This window comes from Oncorhynchus gorbuscha, unplaced genomic scaffold (genome assembly GCF_021184085.1).
Source record: "Oncorhynchus gorbuscha isolate QuinsamMale2020 ecotype Even-year unplaced genomic scaffold, OgorEven_v1.0 Un_scaffold_687, whole genome shotgun sequence".
NCBI classification, from domain to species: domain Eukaryota; kingdom Metazoa; phylum Chordata; class Actinopteri; order Salmoniformes; family Salmonidae; genus Oncorhynchus; species Oncorhynchus gorbuscha.
Genome location: NW_025745763.1, coordinates 351,645 through 371,957, shown reverse-complemented (window position 1 = coordinate 371,957; position 20,313 = coordinate 351,645).

The window sequence follows — 20,313 nt, the reverse complement described above, 5'->3', positions numbered from 1 at the left end:
GCCATGCTGCTGCTCCAGTTTCAACTGGCCTGGGCCCTAGGACCATGTCCCAGGACTACCTGACATGAGGACTCCTTGCTGTCCCCAGTCCACCTGGCCATGCTCCTGCTCCAGTTTTAACTGACCTGAGCCCTAGGACCGTGCCCCAGGACTACCTGACATGATGGCTCCTTGCTGTCCCCAGTCCATCTGACTGTGCTGCTGCTCCAGTTTCAACTGTTCTGCCTTATTATTATTTGACCATGCTGGTCATTTATGAACATTTGAACATCTTGGTCATGTTCTGTTATAATCTCTACCCGGCACAGCCAGAAGAGGACTGGCCACCCCACATAGCCCGGTTCCTCTCTAGGTTTCTTCCTAGGTTTTGGCCTTTCTAGGGAGTTTTTCCTAGCCACCGTGCTTTTACACCTGCATTGTTTGCTGTTTGGGGTTTTAGGCTGGGTTTCTGTACAGCACTTTGAGATATCAGCTGATGTACGAAGGGCTATATAAATAAATTTGATTTGATTTGATTTGATTTAATTAGGGAGGACAGGCTCGTGTTCATGACTGGTATGGATAATGGCACCTTAATTAGGGAGGACAGGCTCGTGTTCATGACTGGTATGGATAATGGCACCTTAATTAGGGAGGACAGGCTCGTGTTCATGACTGGGATGGATAATGGCACCTTAATTAGGGAGGACAGGCTCGTGTTCATGACTGGGATGGATAATGGCACCTTAATTAGGGAGGACAGGCTCGTGTTCATGACTGGGATGGATAATGGCACCTTAATTAGGGAGGACAGGCTCGTGTTCATGACTGGGATGGTATCAAACACGTTTCCATGTGTTTGATGCCATTACATTCACTCTGACCATTATTATGAGCCATCCTCCCCTCAGCAGCCTCCTGTGATGCATATTTAAATAAAATATGACTGGTCGTTTGTCAGAATAACCAGATCAGATTGTGATGTCATGACCGGGGCCAAAAACTCCATGCCTGAAATTACAGTCATTTATTTCAGAAAGCTCTTTCCCTAAAAAAAGGTATTATCATTATTTTCACAATCTGAGTGTTGTATGTCTTAAAACAACACTGGGAACAATTTGGACAGCACTGCTTCTTTAACCTTCTACTGCAGTGGTTCTATAACCTTCTACTGCAGTGGTTATGTAACCTTCTACTGCAGTGGTTCTGTAACCTTCTACTGCAGTGGTTCTGTAACCTTCTACTGCAGTGGTTCTGTAACCTTCTACTGCAGTGGTTCTGTAACCTACTGCAGTGGTTATGTAACCTTCTACTGCAGTGGTTATGTAACCTTCTACTGCAGTGGTTATGTAACCTTCTACTGCAGTGGTTATGTAACCTTCTACTGCAGTGGTTCTGTAACCTTCTACTGCAGTGGTTCTGTAACCTTCTACTGCAGTGGTTCTGTAACCTTCTACTGCAGTGGTTCTGTAACCTTCTACTGCAGTGGTTTCTTTAACCTTCTACTGCAGTGGTTCTGTAACCTTCTACTGCAGTGGGCTAAATCAGGGCCACACAGAGTTATGTGACCTTCTACTGCAGTGGTTCTGTAACCTTCTACTGCAGTGGTTCTGTAACCTTCTACTGCAGTGGTTCTGTAACCTTCTACTGCAGTGGTTATGTAACCTTCTACTGCAGTGGTTCTGTAATCTTCTACTGCAGTGGTTCTGTAACCTTCTACTGCAGTCGGCTAAATCAGGGCCACACAGAGTTATGTAACATTCTACTGCAGTGGGCTAAATCAGGGCCATACAGAGTTATGTGACCACCTACTGCAGTGGGCTAAATCAGGGCCACACAGAGGTCTGTAACCTTCTACTGCAGTGGGCTAAATCAGGGCCTCACAGAGTTATGTGACCTTCTACTGCAGTGGGCTAAATCAGGGCCACACAGAGTTATGTGACCTTCTACTGCAGTGGGCTAAATCAGGGCCACACAGAGGTCTGTAACCTTCTACTGCAGTGGGCTAAATCAGGGCCACACAGAGTTATGTGACCTTCTACTGCAGTGGGCTAAATCAGGGCCACACAGAGTTATGTGACCTTCTACTGCAGTGGGCTAAATCAGGGCCACACAGAGTTATGTGACCTTCTACTGCAGTGGGCTAAATCAGGGCCACACAGAGTTATGTGACCTTCTACTGCAGTGGGCTAAATCAGGGCCACACAGAGGTCTGTAACCTTCTACTGCAGTGGGCTAAATCAGGGCCACACAGAGTTATGTGACCTTCTACTGCAGTGGGCTAAATCAGGGCCACACAGAGTTATGTGACCTTCTACTGCAGTGGGCTAAATCAGGGCCACACAGAGTTATGTGACCTTCTACTGCAGTGGGCTAAATCAGGGCCACACAGAGTTATGTGACCTTCTACTGCAGTCGGCTAAATCAGGGCCACACAGAGTTATGTGATCTTCTACTGCAGTGGGCTAAATCAGGGCCACACAGAGTTATGTGACCTTCTACTGCAGTGGGCTAAATCAGGGCCACACAGAGGTCTGTAACCTTCTACTGCAGTGGGCTAAATCAGGGCCACACAGAGGTCTGTAACCTTCTACTGCAGTCGGCTAAATCAGGGCCACACAGAGTTATGTGACCTTCTACTGCAGTCGGCTAAATCAGGGCCACACAGAGGTCTGTAACCTTCTACTGCAGTGGGCTAAATCAGGGCCACACAGAGGTCTGTAACCTTCTACTGCAGTGGGCTAAATCAGGGCCACACAGAGGTCTGTAACCTTCTACTGCAGTGGGCTAAATCAGGGCCACACAGAGGTCTGTAACCTTCTACTGCAGTGGGCTAAATCAGGGCCACACAGAGGTCTGTAACCTTCTACTGCAGTGGGCTAAATCAGGGCCACACAGAGGTCTGTAACCTTCTACTGCAGTGGGCTAAATCAGGGCCACACAGAGTTATGTGACCTTCTACTGCAGTGGGCTAAATCAGGGCCACACAGAGGTCTGTAACCTTCTACTGCAGTGGGCTAAATCAGGGCCACACAGAGGTCTGTAACCTTCTACTGCAGTGGGCTAAATCAGGGCCACACAGAGTTATGTGACCTTCTACTGCAGTGGGCTAAATCAGGGCCACACAGAGTTATGTGACCTTCTACTGCAGTCGGCTAAATCAGGGCCACACAGAGTTATGTGACCTACTGCAGTGGGCTAAATCAGGGCCACACAGAGTTATGTGACCTTCTACTGCAGTGGGCTAAATCAGGGCCACACAGAGGTCTGTAACCTTCTACTGCTTTTAGTTTAGTTTATTAATTCAACCATTTTTAAAAACAAGAACACATAAAACTTGAAAAAGCAATAGTGTATAGTAGGTGTGGCTGTCATCTGGCCGCCCCCCAGTCCCTCTACCAGGTGAATGTGGCTGACTCGCACAGTGTGCTCCCCTTCCCTCCCAACAGTAACCTGTGGTGGGATGGGTATAGCCTCTAGTGATGTGTTGCTGTTCCCTTACGAGAACCCAGTTACTCTGGTGTGTTTATCCCATTGAGTGACTAGTATAGTCCCTCAAGCAAAATAGAATGAAGGATAGTCACATTTTATTTCACCTTTTTATATAACTAGTTGAGAACAAGTTCTCATTTACAACTGTGACATGGCCAAGATAAAGACAAGCAGAGCGACACAAACCACAACAGAGTTCCACATGGAATAAACAACATGTCAATAACACAATAGAAAAGTCTATGTACAGTGTGTCTTATTTATTATTTATTCATACTTATTTTCCACCATAATTTGCAAATAAATTCATTAAAAATCCTACAATGTGATTTTCTGGATTTTTTTTCTAATTTCATCTGTCATAGTTGAAGTGTATCTATGATGAAAATTACAGGCCTCTTGTCTTTTTAAGTTGGAGAACTTGCACAATTGGTGGTTGACTAAATACTGTTTTGCCCCACTGTAAGTAAGATCAGGGAGATAAGGCAATAAATAGGCCATAGTGGCAAAATAATTAAAATTTGGCAATTAAACACTGGCGTGATAGCTGTGCAGAAGATGAATGTGCAAGTAGACATACTGGTATTTATAGGGCCCAGGTATTTATAGGGGGTTGGGGGCCAGGTATTTATAGGGGGTTGGGGACCAGGTATTTATAGGGGTTGGGAGGCCAGGTATTTATAGGGGGTTGGGAGGCCCAGGTGTTTATAGGGGGTTGGGGGCCAGGTATTTATAGGGGTTTGGGGCCAGGTGTTTATAGGGGTTTGGGGCCAGGTATTTATAGGGGTTGGGAGGCCCAGGTATTTATAGGGGTTTGGGGGCCCAGGTATTTATAGGGGTTGGGTGTTAGGTATTTATAGGGGTTGGGGGCCCAGTTATTTATAGGGGTTGGGGGCCAGGTATTTATAGGGGTTGGGGGCCCAGGTATTTTTAGGGGGTTGGGGGGGGCAGGTATTTATAGGGGGTTGGGGGGCCCAGGTATTTATAGGGGTTTGGGGGGCCCAGGTATTTATAGGGGTTGGGGGGGTATTTATAGGGGTTTGGGGGCCCAGGTATTTATAGGGGTTGGGGCTCCAGGTATTTATAGGGGTTGGGGGCCCAGGTATTTATAGGGGTTGGGGGCCAGGTATTCATAGGGGTTGGGGGACCCAGGTATTTATAGGGGGTTGGGGCTCCAGGTATTTAAAGGGTTGGGGGGCCCAGGTATTTATAGGGGGTTGGGGGGACCCAGGTATTTATAGGGGGTTGGGGTCATGCGCATTACATCCGTGGCACAGAATTACTCTGAGATTCACATCTCGCCCTCTCCTGCCACCAGAAGGAAGGATATCCCATTTAGTGACTAGCAGATTCCCTAGCTCATAGAAGAGGGGGAGGAAGAGGGCCCAAGAAAGGAAGATTTAAGTAAATGAGGTTGCGAGGGAGAGGAAGGATATCTCATTTAGTGACTAGCAGATTCCCAGCTCATAGAAGAGGGGAGGGGGGCGGGAAGAAAAAGAGAGGGGAAAGGAAGAGAGAAAGTAAATGAGGTAGGGAGGGAGGGAAGGACATCAGAATAAGAGTTACCAGACGACGATGATGATGATGGCTGTGAGATGAGATCATTACTGATTCATGAGGACAGAGTGAACTGGGACAGATTCCCAGAGGTCTGATGTATCCTAGCCCAGCTCCTGTAACATCACAACTCTGTCAGAACATGTTGCTAGTCAGACTGCCTAATCACTTCACTCTGTTAGCTAGGAGACATTACAACTCTGTCAGAACATGCTGCTAGTCAGACTGCCTAATCACTTCACTCTGTTAGCTAGGAGACATTACAACTCTGTCAGAACATGCTGCTAGTCAGACTGCCTAATCACTTCACTATGTTAGCTAGGAGACATTACAACTCTGTCAGAACATGCTGCTAGTCAGACTGCCTAATCACTTCACTCTGTTAGCTAGGAGACATTACAACTCTGTCAGAACATGCTGCTAGTCAGACTGCCTAATCACTTCACTCTGTTAGCTAGGAGACATTACAACTCTGTCAGAACATGCTGCTAGTCAGACTGCCTAATCACTTCACTCTGTTAGCTAGGAGACATTACAACTCTGTCAGAACATGCTGCTAGTCAGACTGCCTAATCACTTCACTCTGTTAGCTAGGAGACATTACAACTCTGTCAGAACATGCTGCTAGTCAGACTGCCTAATCACTTCACTATGTTAGCAGAGACATTACAACTCTGTCAGAACATGCTGCTAGTCAGACTGCCTAATCACTTCACTCTGTTAGCTAGGAGACATTACAACTCTGTCAGAACATGCTGCTAGTCAGACTGCCTAATCACTTCACTCTGTTAGCTAGGAGACATTACAACTCTGTCAGAACATGCTGCTAGTCAGACTGCCTAATCACTTCACTATGTTAGCTAGGAGACATTACAACTCTGTCAGAACATGCTGCTAGTCAGACTGCCTAATCACTTCACTATGTTAGCTAGGAGACATTACAACTCTGTCAGAACATGCTGCTAGTCAGACTGCCTAATCACTTCACTCTGTTAGCTAGGAGACATTACAACTCTGTCAGAACATGCTGCTAGTCAGACTGCCTAATCACTTCACTCTGTTAGCTAGGAGACATTACAACTCTGTCAGAACATGCTGCTAGTCAGACTGCCTAATCACTTCACTATGTTAGCTAGGAGACATTACAACTCTGTCAGAACATGCTGCTAGTCAGACTGCCTAATCACTTCACTATGTTAGCTAGGAGACATTACAACTCTGTCAGAACATGCTGCTAGTCAGACTGCCTAATCACTTCACTATGTTAGCTAGGAGACATTACAACTCTGTCAGAACATGCTGCTAGTCAGACTGCCTAATCACTTCACTCTGTTAGCTAGGAGACATTACAACTCTGTCAGAACATGCTGCTAGTCGGAACAGCCAACCTATCAGAACAACCCAGCCCTGTAACATCATAGTGGATTAAACCAATCAGAACAACCCAGCCCTGTAACATCATAGTGGATTAAACCTATCAGAACAACCCAGCCCTGTAACATCATAGTGGATTAAACCAATCAGAACAACCCAGCCCTGTAACATCATAGTGGATTAAACCTATCAGAACAACCCAGCCCTGTAACATCATAGTGGATTAAACCTATCAGAACAACCCAGCCCTGTAACATCATAGTGGATTAAACCTATCAGAACAACCCAGCCCTGTAACATCATAGTGGATTAAACCAATCAGAACAACCCAGCCCTGTAACATCATAGTGGATTAAACCTATCAGAACAACCCAGCCCTGTAACATCATAGTGAATGAAACCAATCAGAACAACCCAGCCCTGTTACATCATAGTGGATTAAACCTATCAGAACAACCCAGCCCTGTAACATCATAGTGGATTAAACCAATCAGAACAACCCAGCCCTGTTACATCATAGTGGATTAAACCTATCAGAACAACCCAGCCCTGTTACATCATAGTGAATGAAACCTATCAGAACAACCCAGCCCTGTTACATCATAGTGGATTAAACCTATCAGAACAACCCAGCCCTGTTACATCATAGTGAATGAAACCTATCAGAACAACCCAGCCCTGTTACATCATAGTGAATGAAACCTATCAGAACAACCCAGCCCTGTTACATCATAGTGGATTAAACCTATCAGAACAACCCAGCCCTGTTACATCATAGTGGATGAAACCTATCAGAACAACCCAGCCCTGTTACATCATAGTGAATGAAACCAATCAGAACAACCCAGCGCTGTTACATCATAGTGGATAAACCTATCAGAACAACCCAGCCCTGTAACATCATAGTGGATTAAACCTATCAGAACAACCCAGCCCTGTAACATCATAGTGGATTAAACCTATCAGAACAACCCAGCCCTGTAACATCATAGTGGATTAAACCTATCAGAACAACCCAGCCCTGTTACATCATAGTGGATGAAACCTATCAGAACAACCCAGCCCTGTTACATCATAGTGGATTAAACCAATCAGAACAACCCAGCCCTGTAACATCATAGTGGATTAAACCTATCAGAACAACCCAGCCCTGTTACATCATAGTGGATTAAACCTATCAGAACAACCCAGCCCTGTTACATCATAGTGAATGAAACCTATCAGAACAACCCAGCCCTGTTACATCATAGTGAATGAAACCTATCAGAACAACCCAGCCCTGTTACATCATAGTGGATTAAACCTATCAGAACAACCCAGCCCTGTTACATCATAGTGGATGAAACCTATCAGAACAACCCAGCCCTGTTACATCATAGTGAATGAAACCAATCAGAACAACCCAGCCCTGTAACATCATAGTGGATTAAACCAATCAGAACAACCCAGCCCTGTTACATCATAGTGGATTAAACCAATCAGAACAACCCAGCCCTGTTACATCATAGTGGATTAAACCAATCAGAACAACCCAGCCCTGTTACATCATAGTGAATTAAACCTATCAGAACAACCCAGCCCTGTTACATCATAGTGGATTAAACCTATCAGAACAACCCAGCCCTGTAACATCATAGTGGATTAAACCTATCAGAACAACCCAGCCCTGTTACATCATAGTGGATTAAACCTATCAGAACAACCCAGCCCTGTAACATCATAGTGGATTAAACCAATCAGAACAACCCAGCCCTGTAACATCATAGTGGATTAAACCAATCAGAACAACCCAGCCCTGTTACATCATAGTGGATTAAACCTATCAGAACAACCGAGCCCTGTTACATCATAGTGGATTAAACCAATCAGAACAACCCAGCCCTGTAACATCATAGTGGATTAAACCAATCAGAACAACCCAGCCCTGTTACATCATAGTGGATTAAACCTATCAGAACAACCCAGCCCTGTTACATCATAGTGGATTAAACCTATCAGAACAACCCAGCCCTGTTACATCATAGTGGATTAAACCTATCAGAACAACCCAGCCCTGTTACATCATAGTGGATGAAACCTATCAGAACAACCCAGCCCTGTTACATCATAGTGGATTAAACCAATCAGAACAACCCAGCCCTGTAACATCATAGTGGATTAAACCTATCAGAACAACCCAGCCCTGTTACATCATAGTGAATTAAACCTATCAGAACAACCCAGCCCTGTAACATCATAGTGGATTAAACCTATCAGAACAACCCAGCCCTGTTACATCATAGTGGATTAAACCTATCAGAACAACCCAGCCCTGTAACATCATAGTGGATTAAACCTATCAGAACAACCCAGCCCTGTTACATCATAGTGGATTAAACCTATCAGAACAACCCAGCCCTGTAACATCATAGTGGATTAAACCAATCAGAACAACCCAGCCCTGTAACATCATAGTGGATTAAACCTATCAGAACAACCCAGCCCTGTTACATCATAGTGGATTAAACCTTTCAGAACAACCCAGCCCTGTTACATCATAGTGGATTAAACCAATCAGAACAACCCAGCCCTGTAACATCATAGTGGATTAAACCAATCAGAACAACCCAGCCCTGTTACATCATAGTGGATTAAACCTATCAGAACAACCCAGCCCTGTAACATCATAGTGGATTAAACCTATCAGAACAACCCAGCCCTGTTACATCATAGTGGATTAAACCTATCAGAACAACCCAGCCCTGTTACATCATAGTGGATTAAACCTATCAGAACAACCCAGCCCTGTAACATCATAGTGGATTAAACCTATCAGAACAACCCAGCCCTGTTACATCATAGTGGATTAAACCTAAGAACAACCCAGCCCTGTAACATCATAGTGGATTAAACCTATCAGAACAACCCAGCCCTGTTACATCATAGTGGATTAAACCTATCAGAACAACCCAGCCCTGTTACATCATAGTGGATTAAACCTATCAGAACAACCCAGCCCTGTTACATCATAGTGGATTAAACCTATCAGAACAACCCAGCCCTGTTACATCATAGTGGATTAAACCTATCAGAACAACCCAGCCCTGTAACATCATAGTGGATTAAACCTATCAGAACAACCCAGCCCTGTTACATCATAGTGGATTAAACCTATCAGAACAACCCAGCCCTGTAACATCATAGTGGATTAAACCTATCAGAACAACCCAGCCCTGTTACATCATAGTGGATTAAACCTATCAGAACAACCCAGCCCTGTTACATCATAGTGGATTAAACCTATCAGAACAACCCAGCCCTGTAACATCATAGTGGATTAAACCAATCAGAACAACCCAGCCCTGTTACATCATAGTGGATTAAACCAATCAGAACAACCCAGCCCTGTTACATCATAGTGGATTAAACCAATCAGAACAACCCAGCCCTGTAACATCATAGTGGATTAAACCAATCAGAACAACCCAGCCCTGTTACATCATAGTGGATTAAACCTATCAGAACAACCCAGCCCTGTTACATCATAGTGGATTAAACCTATCAGAACAACCCAGCCCTGTAACATCATAGTGGATTAAACCTATCAGAACAACCCAGCCCTGTAACATCATAGTGGATTAAACCTACAGTCATAAAAGACCCTTTGAGTTTTTCCATATTTTGTGACATTACACCTTTAATCTAGAATGAAGTGTGTAATGTCTTCATCAATCTAGAGACACCACCCCATAATCACAATGCAAAAACAGGTTTTAAGGAATTTTAGCACATTTAAAAAATAATCCCTTATTTACGTCAGCATTCAGACCCTTTTCTATGAGACTTGAAATTGAGCTCAGGTGCATCCTGTTTCCGTTGATCATCCTTCAGATGTTTCTACAACTTCATTGGAGTCCACCTGTGGCAAATTCAATTGATTGGACATGAATTGTCTATATACGGAGAAAAAACAAAGCCATCTGTAGAGCTCCGAGACAGGATTGTGTCGAGGCACAGATCTGGGGAAAGGAACCAAAAAATGTCTGCAACATTGAATGACTCCAAGACCACAGTGGCCTCCATCATTCTTAAATGGAAGACGTTTGGAACCACCAAGACTCTTCCTAGAGCTGCCCGCCTGGCCAAACTGAGAAATCGGGGGAGAAGGGCGTTGGTCAGAGAGGTGACCAAGAACCCGATGGTTACTCTGACAGAGCTCCAGAGTTCCTCTGTGGAGAACCTTCCAGAAGCCATCTCTGCAGCACTCCACCAATCAGGTCTTTTATGGTAGAGTGGCCAAAAGAAAAGCCACTCCTCAGTAAAAGGCACATGACAGCTCGCTTGGAGTTTGCCAAAAGGAATCTGAAGAACTCACACCATGAGAAACAAGATTCTCTGGTCTGATGAAACCAAGATCTAACTCTGAAAATAGCTGTGCAGCAACGCTCCCCATCCAACCTGACAGAGCTTGAGAGGATCTGCAGAGAAGAATGGGAGAAACTCCCCAAATACAGGTGTGGCAAGCATCATACCCAAGAAGACTCCAGGCTGTAATCTCTGCCCAAGGTGCTTCAACAAAGTACTGAGTAAAAGGGTCTGAATGGTTGTTTTTGCTTTTTCATTATGGAGTATTGTGTGTAGATTTAAAACCATGTATTCCATTTTAGAATAAGGTTGTAACGTAACAACATGTGGGGAAAGTCAAGTAGTCTGAATACTTATGGAATGCCCTGTATCTATCTGACCCAGATGACAGCAGAACAGAGAGGGAGCAGAACAGGATAATGTAAGGAGAGCCTGTGTTCTGAGAGGGAGCAGAACAGGATAATGTAAGGAGAGCCTGTGTTCTGAGAGGGAGCAGAACAGGATAATGTAAGGAGAGCCTGTGTTCTGAGAGGGAGCAGAACAGGATAATGTAAGGAGAGCCTGTGTTCTGAGAGGGAGCAGAACAGGATAATGTAAGGAGAGCCTGTGTTCTGAGAGGGAGCAGAACAGGATAATGTAAGGAGAGCCTGTGTTCTGAGAAGGAGCAGAACAGGATAATGTAAGGAGAGCCTGTGTTCTGAGAGGGAGCAGAACAGGATAATGTAAGGAGAGCCTGTGTTCTGAGAGGGAGCAGAACAGGATAATGTAAGGAGAGCCTGTGTTCTGAGAGGGAGCAGAACAGAATAATGTAAGGAGAGCCTGTGTTCTGAGAGGGAGCAGAACAGGATAATGTAAGGAGAGCCTGTGTTCTGAGAGGGAGCAGAACAGAATAATGTAAGGAGAGCCTGTGTTCTGAGAGGGAGCAGAACAGGATAATGTAAGGAGAGCCTGTGTTCTGAGAGGGAGCAGAACAGGATAATGTAAGGAGAGCCTGTGTTCTGAGAGGGAGCAGAACAGGATAATGTAAGGAGAGCCTGTGTTCTGAGAGGGAGCAGAACAGGATAATGTAAGGAGAGCCTGTGTTCTGAGAGGGAGCAGAACAGGATAATGTAAGGAGAGCCTGTGTTCTGAGAGGGAGCAGAACAGGATAATGTAAGGAGAGCCTGTGTTCTGAGAGGGAGCAGAACAGGATAATGTAAGGAGAGCCTGTGTTCTGAGAGGGAGCAGAACAGGATAATGTAAGGAGAGCCTGTGTTCTGAGAGGGAGCAGAACAGGATAATGTAAGGAGAGCCTGTGTTCTGAGAGGGAGCAGAACAGGATAATGTAAGGAGAGCCTGTGTTCTGAGAGGGATCAGAACAGGATAATGTAAGGAGAGCCTGTGTTCTGAGAGGGAGCAGAACAGGATAATGTAAGGAGAGCCTGTGTTCTGAGAGGGAGCAGAACAGGATAATGTAAGGAGAGCCTGTGTTCTGAGAGGGAGCAGAACAGGATAATGTAAGGAGAGCCTGTGTTCTGAGAGGGAGCAGAACAGGATAATGTAAGGAGAGCCTGTGTTCTGAGAGGGAGCAGAACAGGATAATGTAAGGAGAGCCTGTGTTCTGAGAGGGAGCAGAACAGGATAATGTAAGGAGAGCCTGTGTTCTGAGAGGGAGCAGAACAGGATAATGTAAGGAGAGCCTGTGTTCTGAGAGGGAGCAGAACAGGATAATGTAAGGAGAGCCTGTGTTCTGAGAGGGAGCAGAACAGGATAATGTAAGGAGAGCCTGTGTTCTGAGAGGGAGCAGAACAGGATAATGTAAGGAGAGCCTGTGTTCTGAAGTCATAAACAGCCTCCAGGCTGCACTTTCACAGGGTGTCATGTGTTGGCTACACCTCTACATTCCCCTAGTGTGTGTGTGTGTGTGTGTGTGTGTGTGTGTGTGTGTGTGTGTGTGTGTGTGTGTGTGTGTGTGTGTGTGTGTGTGTGTGTGTGTGTGTGTGTGTGTGTGTGTGTGTGTGTGTGTGTGTGTGTGTGTGTGTGTGTGCGTGCTTAAGCCCAGCCTCTGGCACATTCCTGAACCGGCTCCACAAAACTTTGATGAACTGATTTGTCTCAGGTGATGTTTACTTTGTCTCTCTATCTCTTTCCCTCAATTCAAATTCAATTTACGGGGCTTTATTGGCATGTGGGACATATGTTAACATTGCCAAATCAAGTGGAATAGATCATAAATGAAATAAACTATCAAAATGAACAGTAAACATTACAAAATAAGTTCCAAAATAATAGAGACATTTCAAATGTCACATGTGTGCCATACAACACAGTGTTGTAACAATGAGTAAATAGTTAAAGTACAAAAGGGAAAATAAATAAGCATAAATTTGGGTTGTATTTACAATGGTGTTTGTTCTTCACTGGTTGCCCTTTTTTGTGGCAACAGGTCACAAATCTTGCTGCTGTGATGACACACTGTGGTATTTCACCCAGTAGATATGGGAGTTTATCAAAATTGGGTTTGTTTTCTAATTATTTGTGGATCTGTGTAATCCGAGGGAAATATGTGTCTCTAATATGGTCATACATTTGGCAGGAGGTTAGGAAGTTTTGTGGGCAGTGTGCACATAGCCTGTCTCCCTTGAGAGTCAGGTCTCCCTACGACAGCCTTTCTCAATAGCAAGGCTATGCTCACTGAGTCTGTACAGTCAAAAAGATTTCCTTCATTTTGGGTCAGTCACAGTGGTCAGGTATTCTGCTACTGTGTACTCTCTGTTTAGGGCCAAATAGCATTCTAGTTTGCTCTGTTTTTTGTTAGTTTTTTCCAATGTGTCCATGGTCCTTCTGTAGCTCAGTTGGTAGAGCATGGCGCTTGTAACGCCAGGGTAGTGGGTTCGATTCCCGGGACCACCCATACGTGGAATGTATGCACACATGACTGTAAGTCGCTTTGGATAAAAGCGTCTGCTAAATGGCATATATTATTATTATATATTAAGTAATTAACTGAGTTTTCTCATCAAATCAAATCAAATCAAATTTATTTATATAGCCCTTCGTACATCAGCTGATATCTCAAAGTGCTGTACAGAAACCCAGCCTAAAACCCCAAACAGCAAACAATGCAGGTGTAAAAGCACGGTGGCTAGGAAAAATTCCCTAGAAAGGCCAAAACCTAGGAAGAAACCTAGAGAGGAACCAGGCTATGTGGGGTGGCCAGTCCTCTTCTGGCTGTGCCGGGTAGAGATTATAACAGAACATGACCAAGATGTTCAAATGTTCATAAATGACCAGCATGGTCGAATAATAATAAGGCAGAACAGTTGAAACTGGAGCAGCAGCACAGTCAGGTGGAATGGGGACAGCAAGGAGCCATCATGTCAGGTAGTCCTGGGGCACGGTCCTAGGGCTCAGGTCCTCCCGAGAGAGAGAAAGAAAGAGAGAATTAGAGAGAGCATATGTGGGGTGGTCAGTCCTCTTCTGGCTGTGCCGGGTGGAGATTATAACAGAACGTGGCCAAGATGTTCAAATGTTCATAAATGACCAGCATGGTTGAATAATAGTAAGGCAGAACAGTTGAAACTGGAGCAGCAGCATGGCCAGGTGCACTGGGGACAGCAAGGAGTCACCATGTCAGGTAGTCCTGGGGCATGGTCCTAGGGCTCAGGTCCTCAGAGAGAGAAAGAAAGAGAGAAGGACAGAATTAGAGAACGCACACTTAGATTCACACAGGACACCGAATAGGACAGGAGAAATACTCCAGATATAACAAACTGACCCTAGCCCCCCGACACATAAACTACTGCAGCATAAATACTGGAGGCTGAGACAGGATGATTTTGCTCATGATTTGGTTGGGTCTAATTGTGCTGCTGTCCTGGGGCTCTGTGGGGTGTGTTTGTGTTTGTGAACAGAGCCCCAGGACCAGCTTGCTTAGGGGAATCTTCTCCAGGTCCATCTCACTGTAGGTGATGACTTTGTCATGGAAGGTTTGGGAATCGCTTCCTTTTAGGTGGTTGTAGAATATAACGGCTCACTTCTGGATTTTGCTAATTAGCGAGAATTAGCCTAATTCACTGCATGTATTATTTGGTGTTTTACGTTGTACACAGTATATTTTTGCAGAATTATGCATGCTTTCTCAATTTGGTGTTTGTCCTATTTTGTGAATTCTTGGTTGGTGAGCAGACCACAGACCTCACAACCATAAAGGGCAATGGGTTCTATCGCTGATTCAAGTATTTTTTGCCAGATTTCTATGTAGAATTTATGTTCCTTCGATGGCATAGAAGGCCCTTCTTACCTTGTCTCTCAGATCATTTACAGCTTTGTGGAAGTTACCTGTGGCGTTGATGTATAGTCTTTTGTGTGCTCTAGGGCAATGGTGTCTAGATGGAATTTGTATTCGTGTTCCTGGTAACTGGACATTTTTGGAACACCATTATTTTTGTCTTACTTAGATTCACTGTCAGGGCCCAGGTCTGACGGAATCTGTGCATAAGATCTAGGTGCTGCTGTAGTCCCTCCTTGGTTGGGGACAGAAGCACCAGATCATCAGCAAACAGTAGACATTTGACTTCAGATTCTAGTAGGGTGAGGCCGGGTAATGCAGACTGTTCTAGTGCCCTCACCAATTCGTTGATATATATGTTGAGGAGGGTGGGGCTTAAGCTGCATCCCTGTCTCACCCCACGGCCCTGTGGAAATAAATGTTTTTTTTGCCCATTTTATCTGCACAAATGTTGTTTTAGTAAATGGATTTTATAATGTCGTATGTTTTTTACCCAACACAACTTTCCATCCATTTGTATAGCAGATCCTCATGCCAAATTGAGTCAAAAGCCTTTTTGAAATCATGAGAAGACTTTGCCTTTGTTTTGGTTTGTTTGTGAATTAGGATGTGCAGCGTGAATACGTGGTCTGTCGTAGACTCATTTCATAAAAAGCCAATTTGGCATTTGCTCAGTACATTGCTTGAAATGTAGGAATCTGATTTGAATGATAATGCAGAGGATTTTCCCAAGGTTGCTGTTGACGGATATCCCACGGTAGTTATTGGGGTCAAATTTATCTCCACTTTTGTGGATTGGGGTTAAAAGTCCTTGGTTCAAAATATTGGGAAAGTTGCCAGAGCCAAGGCTGATGTTAAAGATTTTAAGTATAGCCAATTGGAATTTGTGGTCTGTATATTTAATCAATTCAGAACGTCATTCAATGTAATTGTTGAATGCAGTGGGTTCTGGAATCCAATGGGTTCTGGATTCCAGTTTGTTCTGGAATCCAGTGGGTTCTGCTGGTCTTTAACAGTTGATTCTAGGATTTGGATTTGATCATGTACATGTTTTTGCTGTTTGTTCTTTGCTATAGAGCCAATCAGATTGGAGAAGTGGTTTATCCATACATCTCCGGTTTGAATAGATAACTCTTCGTGATGTTGTTTGTTTAGTGTTTTCCCATTTTCTCAGAAGTGGTTAGATTCTATGGATTTTTCAATTACATATAGCTGATTTCTGAAAAGCTCTTCCTTCTTTTTCTGTTTTGTTTTAGTGGTTCACTATAAGGTAGTGTAATGGAGGACAGGAGAGAGACCAGTATGTCATTCTCTGGATAGAGTTAGTGTAATGGAGGACAGGAGAGAAACCAGTATGTCATTCTCTGGATAGAGTTAGTGTAATGGAGGGTTAGACAGGAGAGAGACCAGTATGTCATTCTCTGGATAGAGTTAGTGTAATGGAGGACAGGAGAGAGACCAGTATGTCATTCTCTGGATAGAGTTAGTGTAATGGAGGACAGGAGAGAGACCAGTATGTCATTCTCTGAGAGTTAGTGTAATGGAGGACAGGAGAGAGACAGTATGTCATTCTCTAGATAGAGTTAGTGTAATGGAGGACAGGAGAGAAACCAGTATGTCATTCTCTGGATAGAGTTAGTGTAATGGAGGACAGGAGAGAGACCGGTATGTCATTCTCTGGATAGAGTTAGTGTAGTGGAGGACAGGAGAGAGACCAGTATGTCAATGGTGGAACAAACTCCCTCACGACGCCAGGACAGCGGAGTCAATCACCACCTTCCGGAGACACCTGAAACCCCACCTCTTTAAGGAATACCTAGGATAGGATAAGTAATCCCTCTCACCCCCTTTAAGATTTAGATGCACTATTGTAAAGTGACTGTTCCACTGGATCTCATAAGGTGAATGCATTTGTAAGTCGCTCTGGATAAGAGCGTCTGCTAAATGACTTAAATGTAATGTAAATGTAATTCTCTGGATAGAGTTAGCGTAATGGAGGACAGGAGAGAGACCGGTATGTCATTCTCTGGATAGAGTTAGTGTAATGGAGGACAGGAGAGAGACCAGTATGTCATTCTCTGGATAGAGTTAGTGTAATGGAGGACAGGAGAGAGACCAGATGTCATTCCTGGATAGAGTTAGTGTAATGGTTGTCATTCTCTGTCATTCTCTGATAGAGTTAGTGTAATGGAGGACAGGAGAGAGACCAGTATGTCATTCTCTGGATAGAGTTAGTGTAATGGAGGACAGGAGAGAGACCAGTATGTCATTCTCTGGATAGAGTTAGTTTAATGGAGGACAGGAGAGAGACCAGTATGTCATTCTCTTTATAGAGTTAGTGTAATGGAGGACAGGAGAGAGACCAGTATGTCATTCTCTGGATAGAGTTAGTGTAATGGAGGACAGGAGAGAGACCAGTATGTCATTCTCTGGATAGAGTTAGTGTAATGGAGGACAGGAGAGAGACCAGTATGTCATTCTCTGGATAGAGTTAGTGTAATGGAGGACAGGAGAGAGACCAGTATGTCATTCTCTGGATAGAGTTAGTGTAATGGAGGACAGGAGAAGCGGTAGAATAGAACTGTAGCCCTCCATTTATGTTCCTTGTTCTAGGAACACACACACATACATACACGCACGCACACACACACACACACACATACATACACACACACACACACACACACACACACACACACACACACACACACACACACACACACACACACACACACACACACACACACACACACACACACACACACACACACACACACACACACACACACACACACACACACACACACACACACACACACACTAGAGATGCAGACACACTAATAGAGACACGACATACAACAGTTACTCTTTCCTCTGCTTTTATTCTGAAGTCAATATCATAAACACTACAGTGAAGTACGCTTTTATTCTGAAGTCAATATCATAAACACTACAGTGATGTACGCTTTTATTCTGAAGTCAATATCATAAACACTACAGTGAAGTATGCTTTTATTCTGAAGTCAATATCATAAACACTACAGTGAAGTACGCTTTTATTCTGAAGTCAATATCATAAACACTACAGTGAAGTACGCTTTTATTCTGAAGTCAATATCATTAACACTACAGTGAAGTATGCTTTTATTCTGAAGGCAATATCATAAACACTACAGTGAAGTATGCTTTTATTCTGAAGGCAATATCATAAACACTACAGTGAAGTATGCTTTTATTCTGAAGGCAATATCATAAACACTACAGTGAAATATGCTTTTATTCTGAAGGCAATATCATAAACACTACAGTATGCTTTTATTCTGAAGGCAATATCATAAACACTACAGTGAAGTATGCTTTTATTCTGAAGTCAATATCATAAACACTATGGTGAAGTATGCTTTTATTCTGAAGTCAATATCATAAACACTACAGTGATGTATGCTTTTATTCTGAAGGCAATATCATAAACACTACAGTATGCTTTTATTCTGAAGGCAATATCATAAACACTACAGTGATGTATGCTTTTATTCTGAAGGCAATATCATAAACACTACAGTATGCTTTTATTCTGAAGTCAATATCATTAACACTACAGTATGCTTTTATTCTGAAGTCAATATCATTAACACTACAGTATGCTTTTATTCTGAAGTCAATATCATAAACACTACAGTGAAGTATGATTTTATTCTGAAGGCAATATCATAAACACTACAGTGATGTATGCTTTTATTCTGAAGTCAATATCATAAACACTACAGTATGCTTTTATTCTGAAGTCAATATCATTAACACTACAATTCATAAACACTACAGTGTTTCTGAAGTCAATATCATTAACACTACAGTATGCTTTTATTCTGAAGTCAATATCATTAACATTACAGCGAAGTATGCTTTTATTCTGAATGCAATATCATAAACACTACGGTGACACAGTATATCTGGATGTTCTGACAAGCTCAGCCATTCAGGACAATTCAACAATGTTTTTGTGAAAGTCCTGGCACTGATCTTATTTACCTTAACATGTCCTCTGGGTGGAAGTAAGGGACACAAGCAGTTCAGAGCTTTGGTTTAGTCCCAGCTACAGGTCCTGTTCTCTAGGTCTGTCCTCTGGGTGGAAGAGAGGGATCAGGCAGTTCAGAGCTCTGGTTTAGTCCCAGCTACAGGTCCTGTTCTCTAGGTCTGTCCTCTGGGTGGAAGAGAGGGATCAGGCAGTTCAGAGCTCTGGTTTAGTCCCAGCTACAGGTCCTGTTCTCTAGGTCTGTCCTCTGGGTGGAAGAGAGGGATCAGGCAGTTCAGAGCTCTGGTTTAGTCCCAGCTACAGGTCCTGTTCTCTAGGTCTGTCCTCTGGGTGGAAGAGAGGGATCAGCGGTGAGATGGAGAAACAGACAAAGGATTGTGGTCTTGAGGGGACATCTCTCTCTCTCTCTTCGCCAATGGCAGACCAAAGGAGACACCTGTTTCTCCCTTCCTCCTTTTCTCTCTATATTCCCCCCCTCTCCCCTTTTCCACCCCCCATTCTTTTCTCTCTCTCCCTCTCTCTCTGTCCATCAACATCTTTTGCCCTGGTCTCCTTTAAAGGGTCATCAAAGAGAACCAGGCACGCAGTTACTTTGGTGTGTCGTACGCCTAGACACACACACACACACACACACACACACACACACACACACACACACACACACACACACACACACACACACACACACACACACACACACACACACACACACACACACACACACACACACACACACACACACACACACACACACACACACACACACACACACACACACACTGACAGGGCAGGCTAGTCTGTTTGCCAGGACACACCTAGATCTGAACACATCTGCGTAAACAGATCCTACACACATCAGACCTGGATCCCTCCCCCAGCCCAGGGTCCATCAGACCTGGATCCCCCTCCCCCAGCCCAGGGTCCATCAGACCTGGATCCCTCCCCCAGCCCAGGGTCCATCAGACCTGGATCCCCCTCCCCCAGCCCAGGGTCCATCAGACCTGGATCCCCCTCCCCAGCCCAGGGTCCATCAGACCTGGATCCCCTCCCCCAGCCCAGGGTCCATCAGACCTGGATCCCTCCCCCAGCCCAGGGTCCATCAGACCTGGATCCCCCCCCCAGCCCAGGGTCCATCAGACCTGGATCCCTCCCCCAGCCCAGGGTCCATCAGACCTGGATCCCCTCCCCCAACCCAGGGTCCATCAGACCTGGATCCCCCTCCCCCAGCCCAGGGTCCATCAGACCTGGATCCCTCCCCCAGCCC